Source organism: Haemaphysalis longicornis, unplaced genomic scaffold (genome assembly GCF_048455015.1).
Source record: "Haemaphysalis longicornis isolate Haplotype H1 unplaced genomic scaffold, Haemaphysalis longicornis Haplotype H1 scaffold_8, whole genome shotgun sequence".
In the NCBI taxonomy this organism is placed as follows: domain Eukaryota; kingdom Metazoa; phylum Arthropoda; class Arachnida; order Ixodida; family Ixodidae; genus Haemaphysalis; species Haemaphysalis longicornis.
Window position 1 is genome coordinate 191,579,968 of NW_027526445.1, and position 12,344 is coordinate 191,592,311.

The window sequence follows — 12,344 nt, forward strand, 5'->3', positions numbered from 1 at the left end:
TAACAACGCGCTCGTGAACCTCGTTTCGGAGCCCGCAATCCGTGGATTGCGGTGTTCTCTTTTCGCTTTCTGTACAGACAGCCCGGGACTTTTCAAGTGCAGGGCTATAGCTGCATGAGACAAGAGCATTCCTCCGGACGCTTCTCTGTGGTCCCGAAGCAGAGCAGACATGCGCAGACCCCGAAACAGTAACGGGAACTAGACGAGCTGCGTTCCGCTCAACGCCATCACACGACTCTTCCGTGAGTGCAAAACGCGCATTTTTCGTCTCTTCTTTTCTTATCAGAGGACATGACTTATATCTGGATCATCACCCCCATCATCATCATCATCATCATCATCGCAATTCCCGCCACACTATCCGTCTAATGACAAAAGATAAGGACTCCGATTTTCAAAAGAACAAGGCGCCACGTATCTCAGTAACATCAGGAGCAGAGCAGTAACTCCCGCTCCACACGAACCCTGATTCCTCCTCCCCACCAGGGACGGTAACACGTCATCTCCCTTTCGCGTGAGTGAGGAGTACGTGCTAGGGTGCGCGCGCGCGTGTTTGTGTGTGTGTAGTCGCCGCATCGCGTGCATTCTTGGCCATTCTTTCGAGAGAGAGAGAGAAAATGACTTTATTGGATCTTTTCCGGCGGGGAGGAGGCGGATCAGGCCACGCAGGGCTTCACCGCTCCCCTGCCTATGAAACTAGGCAGACCCCGAAGCTATGCCTGGGCTGCAGCGCAGGCTACTCGGCGAGTCCTCAGAGAGGTCTCCTTTTCGCCTTTGCCGCGCCAGAGCAGCCTCGAGCCGCTGGACCGCTTGCAATTGCCGCTCGTGTTCACTCGAGCTCATGAGTTCGATAATGTCCGGTGGGAGATCTTTGCTCCCCATGCACACAGAGTGTCTGTCACATCCCCACATCAGGTGGGCCAGGTCCGCAGTCACCAACGCGCACACACTGCACTTGTCACTCTCGTAGACGCCCGGGCACACGTGGCGCGCTAGCGCCGGGGTGAGCACCGTTCCTGTCTGTAGTTTACGAAGAATCACCGCCTCGCTCCTCGTGAGCCTCGGGTGAGGCGGGGGCAGGGTCCGTCTTCCCATGCGATGCCATTGTAGCACGTCCCCGTATGAAGTCAGGGGCTCCATGTCCTGGTCTACCGTTGGCGAGGGACGGGGTGGCATTGCACGGCACGATGCTAGTTCGCGTGCAATGGCGTCCGCCTCCTCGTTACGGTTGTCCACCAGGCCCGCCACGTGAGCGGGGAACCAGCGGATGTATACAGTCTCCGTCCTCTGGCCGCCACCAACGATGCTTGCCGTTGTCCCGCAGACTGCGTTCCTGGCAAAGCTCGCGATCGCCGACCTAGAGTCGCTGAGTATGGTGGTAGTTGTCGGGCTGTTGAGCGCTATGGCTATGGCAGCCTCCTCTGCCTGCTTGGCCGTTTTGGCCTTTATGCTGCAGGCATTTAGCAGTTCACCAGTGGTGGCTCTGATGGCCACCGCCACAAAGGTGTTTGGGCGGTCGCGGTGCTTGGCCGCGTCCACGTACACGGCGCCCGCGTCTCCCTTGTGCGTTTCGGCGAGCGCTCGGGCTCGCGCCGCCCTCCGTTCTGCGTTCTTGTCCGGGTGGACGTTGCGCGGCAGGGGAAGCACCTTGATTTTGCGGATGACTTCGTCCCTGAGGGGCGCGACTTGGTCGTCCTGCAGTGAGGTCAGGGGAGGGTTGATGCCTAGCCTCTGCAGGATTCTTCTTCCAGTCTTTGTGGAGCCGAGGCGTTCGAGCTGTGCAACCCGTTGCGCCTCGTTCACCTCTTCCAGTGTATTGTGCACTCCCAGTTCGAGGAGTGCCTTGTTGCTGGTGCTGTTGAGCAAGCCCAGTGCTGCCTTGTAGGATTTGCGGATGGCCGCATTGATCCTATCCCGTTCTTGCTTCTTCCATTGATGAAACGCGCCCACATATGTGACGTGGCTCATCACGAAAGACTGTAGTAGCCGTAGCAGGTTAGCTTCGCGCATCCCCTGTCTGCGGGTGGAGATCCTCTTGATGAGGCGCGTTGCGATTCCCATCTTGGTGATCATCCGGTTGATTGTGATTGTGTTGCTGCGGCTGGCTTCAATGTGCATGCCGAGCACCCGGATGTTCTGGACCTTGGGGATGATGGTTCCGTCCCCCGTTCGCAGCGTGATCTTTTCGGCCTCCTCTATGGCCCTTTTGCGGTGTCTCCCCAGCGGAGGCAGGATGAGCATCTCCGACTTCTGCGGGGAGCACCTGAGTCCAGTGTCCTTTAGGCTGTCCTCGATGTTGTCAACCGCCTCCTGGAGTGTTGATTCAATGTGGCCGTCACTGCCCCCGGGAACCCAGAGGGTAATGTCGTCCGCATAGATTGTGTATTTCACGTCCGGGAGCGTGTCTAGCCGCTCGGCTACCCCAATCATCACTAGGTTGAATAGGAGCGGTGAAATGACCGAGCCTTGTGGGGTACCGATGCTGCCAAGCTCCCTCTCTTCGAGTTGCATGTTGCCAATCTGTAGCTTGACCGTACGGTGCGACAGAAAGTCTCGTATGTAATTGTAGGTTCGTTCTCCCAGTCCGAGCCTAACAACCTGGGCTAGGATTGCAGAGTGGCGCACCTTGTCAAAGGCGCTTTGCAGATCCAGACCGAGGATGGCCCGATTGTCCCCGGTGTTGACTGTGAGGTCCATGACTTCATGTTGGATGAGCAACATGGCGTCCTGTGTGCTGAGCTTTTCTCTAAAGCCCAGCATCGTGCTCGGATACACGTCCCGGTCTTCCAGGAATCTCTGCCATCTGTTGTTGAGTACGTGTTCCAAGACCTTTCCCGCACACGAGGTGAGAGAGATGGGCCTCAGATTTTCAATGCCGGGTGGCTTGTTTGGCTTGGGGATTAGTATCGTTCTGGCCGCCTTCCACTGTCTGGGCAGTTTGCCGGCGCGCCAGCACTTGTTGTAGTAAGCCGTGAGTTCCGTAATGGCCTCGTCATTCAAGTTGCGTAGAGCCTTGTTGCTGATCTGATCGGGGCCCGCGGCTGATTTGCAATTTAGGTCTTGGGCAGCCTTGCGCACCTCCCACTCTTCAATGTCCTTGTCGAGTAGGGGGTTGGGCGGACCGCTATAGTCTGCGTGCTTTTCGCTCGGGGTGCTGGGGAGGTAGCGTTCATTTAGGCGCTTGCACATCTCTTCTTCCCCGAGCTTCTTGGTGGTAGTGTAGATGATTTGCGCCAGTCTGTGTTGTTGGTAGTCCTTGCTCTTGGACTCGTCCAGCAGGTGTCGGAGCAGCTTCCACGTTCGGCCTTTGTGAAGTTGCCCGTCAGCCTCGTTGCAGATGGCGTGCCATTGCTGCGCGCATAGTTGTCTGCTGTACTTTTCGATGCTGCGTCCAAGTTCGGCAATCCTCGTTCTGAGTTTCCTGTTGTGCCGCTGGCGCTTCCATCGCTTTTGCAGTGCCTGTCTCGCCTCGATCATGTGTGCGAGGCGGGGGTCTATTCGGTGGGTGGTCTCGTCCGTCTCCACCTCTGTGGTTGCCTGCGATGCGGCCGTTACCAGCCCCTCGGTCCATGCTTCAATGTCAGTGATCTTGCCCAGGTTTGTTTGGCGAAACTGCTGCCAATCGGTGAGCTTGTGCTTGATTTTCTGGTAGCCGATCCCATCCTTTGTAAGGGTTGGTATCGTCACCTCAATTATGTGGTGATCGCTGCCCAGGTTGTAGCCCGTGTTCTTCCACTGTACGGGTCTGCCATCTGGCAGGCGCACGAATGTAAGATCCGGGTTGGTGTCCCTGGCCACCGATGTGCCGATGCGGGTGGGGTTGGACGGGTCGGTGAGCAGGATGTAGCCCGCGTCAGCCGCATCGTCCAGCAGATCCCTTCCCTTGGCTGCTGTAATCTTGTAGCCGAGCTCCTTGTGTTGTGCGTTAAAGTCCCCACATACGATGACAGTGTCTTTTGGGGACGCCGTGTTCAGGGCCTTGTGTAGTAGAGCTTTGAACTTTTGCTGTCTATGTGTCGGGTTGCTGTAGGTGTTGACGAGGAGTAACGTCTCCTTTCGCTTCTTGCCGATCACCACCTCGGTTGCGCAGTGTTCGATGGAGCTGCTGCGGCCGAGAAAGTGTTCGTGCTTGATGAAGGTGATCCCTTTGCGGATGAAAGTGCAGACCCCTTGCGCTGCTCCCTTGCCGCATTCGCGGGCGCTGGGGGGACTGGCGTGCGTGCGGTAGCCGGGTAGGGTTGGTGCGTTTTCAGTGTGCGTTTCCTGGACCATGATGATGTCGGGAGGTGACTCGAGGCCCAGCAGGTGTTGCTGTAGCACCGATCTTCGGCACTGGAAGCCATTGGCATTCCAGTGCCAAATCTTCAGGCTTGCTTTGGTTGTTGTTGCCATGTTGGTTGTGGCGTGCAGTTGTTGCCGTGGCTTCCAATCGGCGCTTCATCATCGCGACCCAACTTTCTGTATAGGAATTGTTGGAGGGCATATAGTTCCCTCTCGATTCTGTCGAGTCTTGCACTCACCCGGTGTTCGAACGCGTCCATGCGCTTCTCGAGTCTCTCTATTCTTTCAGTGTTGCGGCGGATGCGGACCGCGATGCTTATGCTGCCCGGGGTTCTTGCTTCGCTTACTGTGCGTGATGATATAGTTGAGACGGTTGACTCCCTGTCTGCATCGTCCATGTCAGTGTTGCCCTGAGATTCCTCTTCCTCGTCCTCCTGGGGCTGGGTGGGCTTCTCCTGTTGCTGTTGTAGGTGACGCGGCGTCAGGGTGAGAGGTTGGGGTACCTTGCCCTGAGTCCATTGGGGTGGCTTGACGTTCGGGGCCAGGCCTACGTTTGCGTTCGCCATTTGCTTGAACATTTCATTTAATTTCTGGTTGAGTTGTGCAATTTCGTCTTGTTGCTTTTGCACCATCTCTCTAAGTAGTTGATTTTCGGACTTGTGTGTGTCCTTCCTGACTTGCGGCGTTTTAGAGCGGGAGCGGTTGTTGGCTCCGCTGCTCGCAGTCGGCGCTGCTTCGACAGCGCAATCAATAGTGATGTTCTTTTCTTTTTCATGATCAATGAATTTACTAGGACCAATAAAGCCGAAGATGAAATGGGAATGAGTGTTCTTCGGCACTGCGTGATGCCATCACCGGGGTGCTGTGAGAGCAATCGGCTCGGTGAAAAATGAGCTGTAGATCCTACACCCGTAAGACGAACCTCAAATAGCCATCCCTACCATGGTTGCTTGTGTGCTTCTAAGCTACAAGCGACTTCTTTTAATTCCGCCAAGCAAAAGCGAGATCTCTGTCGGGAGGAAGAAGAGCGGTGAGCAGGCCGGAAAAAACCTACTCCACCAATGACCACGCCGAATTACTCGACGCTTTCTGGAAAGGGCTTCGGATCGTAATTAGGTTAGGGTACAGCGGGTGCACCGAAAGCGTTTCGTTCCTCCGTTATTACACTGGACAGGGACAACTTCGCCACCGGTTAGGGTGAACTAATCCCAAAACGCGTATAGCTGGAAGGTCCAGATAATAAAATAGCTTAGTAGGGACGGTTTAAGCGCGCATAAAAGTACTCAACAAACTCTACTCCACGAGGGGAACGTGACCATGGGTGCGAGTTGTTTTAGTCAAGAAAGTGTACGCAATGGTCCGAAGAAAACTACTCTAGAGCTTTCGATGTTTGCATACTACACAGGTCTTCAAAATTGCTTCAGGGACCACCACGCATACGTGCTCTAGTAGCAAGGGTAAAACGACGTAGAACAGGAATGCCGCCATCGCCCCTTCTCCCAACCACCACACATATACCTCGATGAAGATCACGCCTGACATTTTAATGGTAGCTGCTTCGCCTCACCCCCGGATGCGCCGCACAGAAGAACGAAACGATCTTGCAAGTCTTCAGAGAGGTTCCCCGACTGAAAGGGCTCAATCCTTGGCCCCTTCCATTTGCTCGGATGACCGCCCACGACGCCGCCACACAGCGGCGCCGAAGAGAGAAGACAAAGCGCCCATCAGCTCTCCCTCTCCCTTCCGTCAATTGAGCGAATGGACCATTTAGGACTGCTTACTCTGACGTTTCCCCCGATCCGGCCAGTCATGTCTTTTCGGCTGATGACGCAACGGCCCCTTCCTTGTGCTCACGTCGCAACCCGTGCGACGTGATTATGCGACGCCGGCAGCGAGGCGGAACCAACACCGGTGGCGGCGGGGTTAGCGGCCTCCCCCGAACGGGGCTCGACGCTCCCCTGCACGACAGCCGTGACGCAACCGGCTGTGTCGCGAGGATCGACGATTAGCCCATTACTACTCCCCGATCCGGAAGTCTTGCGTCACGAGCGAGGGACGTCAGCTGGAAGAACGTGGTGCGTGTAAACAAAAGCGCTCCCAAGACGCTGCATGCACTGAGAATCGATGGGTGTCGTGAGTGTCGGAAATGCGAGCTCGTTTATTTTATCTGGAAGATGCACTACGGGTGCTGTTGTGCCAGACAGAACTCCTAGCTCAAATTCGCTGCGGCGGGCGACGCGCCTACAGCGGGGCCGATTCGCGCCTCGGTCAAACCGCCCGCGGCAGACGTGCCCCAACTTGCAGGCGCCGCAGAGCCGCCTTTCCTTTTCCCTTCTCAACAGCTGGGCCTAATCATGCCTCGGAAGAACGGCCCGCGGCAGACGCGCAACGACATGTCTGCAGACGGTGTCGCTGTGTCGCCTTCCCTTTGCCCGTCGTGGCGGCTCGGCTGACGCAACCGCTCCGCCTCCATTCGTCGGATTCAAACTTCGGCCAGCGAGAGTCCTGATTGAAGCGACTCAAACCGCTCGCGGCTGCAACGGACCCCCGGGGGTATAAAACCAGCCCGGAAGCACAGCGAGGCGGCACTTTTTGGAGGCATCGAGTGGAGACGTGCTGTCGCCTGTGCGAGCCATGTAACGGTTTTGTTACCCTTGTGCATACTGTATATCAACTTCAACTTCTAGTCGGCTCGAGAACTTCATCGCTCTGCTCTGTGTCGCGTCGATAGTGGACGTAGCAATGCAACTTCGCTACACCGGTGACTGCACTCGGATGGCCAGGCCCGACAGTGCAGTACTCCGGCTTTGAAGAGTTTAGATTTCGTTGATCTGTATTCCAGCTTATTCGGTTCCGTACCACTGTAAAGTATAATTTCTGTGTCAGTTGGCCGCCTGGGGGAAGTTGGACATTTTCATCGAAGGGCAGACTTGACTCGGAGACTGTCCAGAGATACGAGTGTCTATTGCCGCTATAGTTCCTTCTGCTCCGATAAGATGTGAACCACGCACCACCACTCGGGGCATTGTACTTTACCGGGTAAGAATTCTTTGGCGACTCCCCACAGATATCCACCCATCCATCCGCAATGCAACACGTGTGATTCAATATTTATGAGAACGACCTTTATTTATTAAACAGCCCTCGGCCAGAAGGCTTACTGCCTGCAAGGCGGTGTATGTGCGGAGATGAGCGCGTAATCGGCCTTTCGAGCGGGTAGCCGAGGACAGGTGCGTGTGCACGCAAGTACGTGCAAACGCATCACACTGCACCACGTAGTCACCAACTACTTGGAAAGACGAACTAACCGCCAGTTTGTCTGCTTGCTCCATCGCACGCCTTTCATCGCCGTCCTGCGTCGGCTGGGTGAGCGAGCGCTCAGGACCGCGTGACGTAAAAGCACGCTTTACGCCGGCTGAAGGCAGCGGGTGGCATGAACGCTGGTTTCATGGATCATTTCATCGGCAACTTCTGGACTTTATACACGAAGCAAACTTGTTCGTGTACGTGTGAATCGTGCACCGTTATGCCGCAGGGCAAACTTTCGAATAACAAAAAAACTGCGCTCCTCGGCAGACGTTTTCACGCGGCTGCGCCACGGGAGGCGACGGGACGGCCGCCTGCCAATTATCTTCACCCCCGAACACTGCTAACTTTGGCTGTGAAGCCGGCTTTGCTGCAAAGCGTTTTCGCACGGTACGACATGTTGGCGATCAGCGTCGTAACGCACCGGCGCAGCTGCTAGCGTCGCTGTAATACACGTACTCCTTCGCGATGCGATGAGGTTGTCGGGATGGGGAAGCTGGAGAGAAGAGTCTCGAAACTGTCTGACGCGGGAATGCCGATTACTCCTCCGCCGTACTTATATCTCCCCTCCAACTGTTTCGCTTTCCTTTACCTTACGCGGACCTGCCAACGACGCACCTATAGATATTTTCGCTGCAGTGTCCCTGTGAAGAATGCACAAGTGGTCTGGATCAATCAGAAGCACGCCTTATGCAGACTCCTTGCAAAGAAGATAGGAAAGCCGCAAGCATTAACCGGAGGAACTACCACTGCCGCTATTTCGACGCGTACGGCCATCTCCCTGAAATGCCTGAATTGCTCTTTTGCGATACTCCGGCGGCAGCCGACGCCTTCGAATGTCAGAGAAGACGTGCCGTGAGGTTAATGCATTGTGTTTGTGTAATCCTCAATTATAACTTCAGTTGAACGCCCATTCTTACCGCAAAAGCGCATTACGGCGTTCTGCGGCAACGGGCTTCGCTATCCATGACCAACCTAACCAGCCATTATACGCGCCCTCCCTCTATACTCTTTTTTTTTTTTTTTTTTTGCGGTGAGGCGGCAGTGATCTGGCTCAGCCATTAATTTCTCAGCGCTCACCCCTTGAAATACACATTCATACAACACAGCGACGCCCCGGCCGAAACCGATTAGGGCTCCATTAGCTGCAGAGGAAGCGAGTAGGAGTTCGCCAAAGGCCGTAGCCGAGCTAATAGCGGTGTCCGTCAAAGGCGATATCGCCGACGGCACTGCCCCAAGGGCACAGCAGCCAGCTGGGCGTGTGCACGCAGGCACTACAGCCGCACAGCGATCTCTCGGCCGCACGACGCAGACAGGTGCGAGCCGGGCGCAATCAGTTGTCAAACAGCGTACGGGCCAAGGCGCGGCTCGCCGCCGCCGAGATGACGCGATTTGGCGGCTTGATGGCCGGATGTAAGTGGCCCATACTTAATGCGGGAGAGCTGCTGCGGAGACTACTTTTGGTGGAATAGCGTTGTAGGCAACTGAAAACAACAACAAAAATCGATCATCATCGTCATCCTGTTTGTGTCAACTGCAGTACGAACGGTCTGTTTCATGTTCCTCCGGTCGGTCGGTCTTACGATGTCCTATAACCCATTCTTTGACTCCGGATTTTTATTTCATTCCTCCGTCGATTTAACTGTCTTTTTTAACCTGTAATCCCGTCTCTAGGAAGCGTGATGATAGAGATAAGAAAATACAGCATAGTACCACAAAGTTACGACAGGCGGGTTTCAATGTTGCGTGAATAAAGAATAGCTTAGTACGAAACGGCATACACTAAAGACACTAGGTAATTGACGCTCGTGGCTTTAATATACCCTGGACATATTTACACATCACAGCAACGTCCCGGCCGGAACCAATTACAACATTCGCGCCGTACATTCGCCTCGGGTTGCTTTACTACGATTTGTGTTTCAGTCACAGCCAGGAAGACGAGGGTGGAGGGGGAAGTGCACCCAGCACCACCGTAATCCTTACCAATGCACATTTGCATGTTTTTAGTTAAGAGGACGATCTGAGCGAACAAACAAAATTCTTGAATGCGGCTTCATATTAGGCTGCTGCTGAGTGTCCGGAATTTCATTAAAGGAGCCATGAAGACAAAATACAAGTTGGGTTTATTAAAAAGACGGCTTAGTCCCAATAACAATGATACCAGTATCATCGCAATATTCGAAAAAATAACGGAGATATTAAAGAAAACGTGTGAAGCAGTCGCGACCCCCTAGCCAATTTCCCGCAACTTTTCCATGACGTCACGGAACCTTGTTTGTGCGATTGGCAGCCGCCTAGCTGATCTGTCGCAATGACACATGACTGGGCGTCTGTAATGGGGCCTCTAGTTCCATTTGACCGCATCACTTGAGTGCTAACGGGCAGTTAACGCACTGAAAATTGTATTTTATCGTTGGCCCGTATGACGTCATTCTTGCTCATAACACGTCACTGTGGCGCGAAATTCGAAAGTTCTTAAGTACTTCTTGCGTTTTTATCGGTTAAAAAACGTCTTTCGTGGCCGGAATGGAGCTGAGTGAGGTACTGAAGCCTAACTCTTTAATGTTAAACAAAGTTGTATTTTCTCTTCATGGACCCTTTAACGTACAACGCGAAAAAGCGGAGAAAAAAAAATGGCTCCAATCCACGCTGTTGAGGTGGTTGGACTTCCAAGCTCTAAACGACACCCGCAACGATACTTAAGCGGCGTCACTTGAATTCACACACGTGGCTCTACAAAGAGTGAAACCAGAGACTGCCAGCCGTTACCTGAGATTCACCGTGGCGGTTTCCCTAGCGCAGCAGCGTCGGCAGAAAGAAAACGGAGAGGCGTCTTTCGACGGGTGAGAAGGAGGGCGGCAGGCGCGGCTATGGCGTCATCTCTCTCACTGACGCCCCATTACTCTTGCTTCATGTGTCGCCTCCAAAAAGCGCCTTCCCCCTCCCCAGACGCTGAATCCAAACCACCGTCTGTCTCACAGTCTTCACGTGTGGACGTAGCTTAGTCGGCACGACGACGGGCTCTCGCTCCGTTTCTCTATGCGGGCCCAGGCTCGATCCCTGGCGGTGCCAGTAGTTTGTTTGTGTAGCCTGGGTGTAGCCAGTAGCAGCCTGGGATGTTTGTGTAGCCAGTAGTAGCCTGAATTTTTTCTGCTGACGTGGACACGAAAATTTTCTTGGCTGGTTAGAGGTACCTGCTTCGCAATAAAGAAAGAAACTGGCCACATATTTCTTCGAGGTCAACGTAGTGCGAAAATGCGGAAGGCGGCGCTTCAGAAGCGCCTGCCCGCAGGCAACGACCTTACATATATGCAGGCGGAGTACGTGCATGACTAAAGGGCACACGCTTCCCTTCATCCACAACTCGCGAAGTACACACATGAAAGCACATTCCGATTCAGGGAACACGAAGACAAACACACACACAAAAGAAAACTGGACGGCTGCGCATAGCAATTGCAGCCTTTCCGATTTCCGTAAAAATGGCGATCAGACGAGCTGTCCACATCGATACAGGAATCATTTGCTGCCGAACTCGGAACAATCAACGCCAACCTCGCCTTCATAGCCATGCATTGCTCAATAAATAATTGTTTTACTTTTATTGCCCATTTTCTCGAGCTGATTGGCCCAGTCACTCCTGTCGCAGCCATTCCGGCGAAAGACGAGACCGGGCCGCGTTTGTCAGTCCTCTCTTCGTCTTCGCACTACTTTCCGTCAAACTGACTATGACTTTTTTGTTTGTTTGAGTGCACAAAATGTTTTTAATGCACTTATGCTTTGCAAAAAACACAAACCCCTGTTGACAAGGATTGCGTACACATTAAACATTCCCGCGCGGTCTAAATTAATCCGAGGCCCTCCATTACAGCGCCCCCCAAAATCCCGGAGCACGAAACACCAACTTGGTTTTTTTTAGAGCGCAGCTCTTAAGCGTCCGCTCCTGCGGTTTCGCGAGTCCCTCACCGTCGGCCTTGTAACCGAGAGAATGAAGACCCCGAACATGGAGCGAGAATAAAGCGGAGGAGAGTATGGCGAAAGTGTGAGGAGAAATGCGGTATGCCGAGGACGACGCGTGAAGCCCGTTCTACATGGCGCGAATTTCACCTGTGGATTCGCAGCTGCGACGATGGTCGTGCAGCAAAACGATTAATTTTCCTAATTTTCACTGCTGCGACAAATTGCCAAATGCCAAGTAGCGTTCACATGAAAAGTTCGACTGTTCCTAACATTCGGCATTGCCACAGCAAGGATAATAGATCGTTCGGCCGCACGAGCGGCGTCGCATCTGCGAATTCACAGGCGAAATTCGCGCCATGTAGAACGGGCGTTTTGCAACGGCGGCCGGCTACGGGAAAACACCAGAGTAGCGTCGTGCGTTCGCCGATGGCGCGATAACTTCCTGAAAAGAAGTCACTTCGTCTGCCGCTGCAGCTAAACGAGCTGCCCGAGCAGAGGCTTAGCGCCGCCGCAGCAGCAGCCATGCGCCGTCGCCGAGAAGACCCTGCAGTTCGCGCTGCGCTCAAATTTCTCTTTAAGGAGTATCGTAATCGCCAGCCAGCCTTTTTTTTTTCTCTACTAATAAATGTTTCACTCATTCACTCTCACTCCATCTATGCACTGCGACGCTGCATATTTCATTCGTTGACACGCGTGCCTCCGAGTTCTTCAATCAGATGAACTATAGTTTTAGCAACTTTACCGTCTATTTGCAAGGCAGGAATGGACCACTTCTTACGCTGTCCGCACTACCC

At 53.9% G+C, this 12,344-nt stretch overlaps 1 protein-coding gene across 1 annotated transcript in view; it reads left to right on the forward strand.

The window, feature by feature from the left end:
- LOC144149820 (L-2-hydroxyglutarate dehydrogenase, mitochondrial-like) overlaps positions 1-12,344 on the forward strand; it is a 106,296-nt gene that overhangs the window by 49,784 nt on the left and 44,168 nt on the right. The gene's annotated exons all lie outside the window — the stretch shown is intronic.